We start from the raw sequence: 1,759 nt of genomic DNA, 5'->3' as shown, positions 1-1,759 counted from the left end.
GGTCCTCGTAACGGTCGCCACGATTTTTAAGGTACTTACAATAATCTGACATAAAAAAGTCATAAACAGAAATTTATCAGTTTCTAACCGGCAACAAATTGCAATAATAAAAATTGACCAAACATTTTTTTTCCATAAAAAAGCAAAGTCATCTTCAATTTTTTTAATAGAACTGCCTACTTTTTATTGCACATTTCTGTAGCTTATCTCTTCTAAAGAAAAAAACAAATCATTGTTTAAAAAAATACATTGTAAATAATTACATACTTTTTCTTAAAAACAATTATTTTTTTTTTACTAATTGATTTGTCTCATTATTCTGTACATAAAAGTGTTACGGTAAGATTATCGAAAACTAAATATTTTACGAGATATTTTATTTTTTATATCAAAATATGTCAGAATAAGATATAAAATAACTCAAAAAGTACTTAATAAAAAAATACTTTATTATAGTTTTGGAAAGCTCTCGAGATAAGCTACAAGAATATGCAATAAAAAGTAGGCAGTTCCATTTAAAAAATTGAAGGTGACCTTGCTTTTTTATGGAAAAAAAATTGTTTGGTCAATTTTTATTATTGCAATTTATTGCCGGTTAGAAACTCATAAATCTCTGTTTATGACTTTTTTATGTCAGATTATTGTAAGTGCCTTAAAAATCGTGGCGACCGTTACGAGGACCACCCTGTATATAATATTAATTATTTAAAACCTGCTTTCTCTTGGATTTTTAAAAATTTGTTTTACATAATTTAGCAACTGCAGTTTGTCGATATAAATGTAAACTTTTCTGTAGGTTCAATTAAAAGATATCGAATGACTAGCTATTATATTTGCAAACACAACATAAAAAATCCGATGTCAATTGTGTAATGTTAAAATATTGATTTCTCTAATTATATTTTAGAGCAAAGTTCTATTTAGATTTTTTGTATATTAAGATTAGTCGGTTGAAACTTATATAATTTTTATTGAAGTCAATATTGTTAAATACAATTTCGATGGATTTTGAAGAATAAAAAGAAATAAAAAATATTGTATTTAACAATATTTAAAGTGGATCAATTAAAAAGATTTTAAATTTCATACGACAATACTTGATATGCCTTTTAAAAAATATAGATGATGGAATTTTATTCTATAACAGTTAGGAGAGCCAATATTTTACCATTTCAGAATTAGCATTGAATTCCCTATGTTATGTTCACCAATGCAGCATTTTATATATTATTATATAAGATTAAAATGCTAGTAAAATTAATAAAAGCTAATAAAATAAAATTATTATAAAATAAATATGCTATAAGATTATAAAATATGTTCACTTTGTGTATTATAGAGGTTATATAACTAATATTTATAATTGTTTTTTATACATAGAATCGTCGAAAAGTGCAAGTCGCGAAAATGCAAACAGCAACAAGTATCAATCAAGATCAGTCAATCAGTTATCCAATGAAGTTCAGGATAAACGCACAAAGCACTTACCGGGGGTGGATTATTAAACATTTCGAATAATTTTATTTCGCAAGACAATGAACATAACATAGATAATAATAAAACAGAAGATGTCGACAATAAAATTGGTACATAATTTATATTGTTTAAAACTAGTTTTATGATCTTCCATGTCTGTGCTATCAGTAAACATAACTGTAAAAAAATTATAATAATTATTACTATTTATTCTATTTTTCGTGTGAAGCGAGGGGGGATTTAAGGCGGCAGGAGGCACGAACCAAGCATCCATCTCTTCCGT

Source organism: Formica exsecta, unplaced genomic scaffold (genome assembly GCF_003651465.1).
Source record: "Formica exsecta isolate Colony F162 unplaced genomic scaffold, ASM365146v1 scaffold373, whole genome shotgun sequence".
In the NCBI taxonomy this organism is placed as follows: Eukaryota; Metazoa; Arthropoda; class Insecta; order Hymenoptera; family Formicidae; genus Formica; species Formica exsecta.
This window is presented reverse-complemented; position numbering follows the sequence as displayed.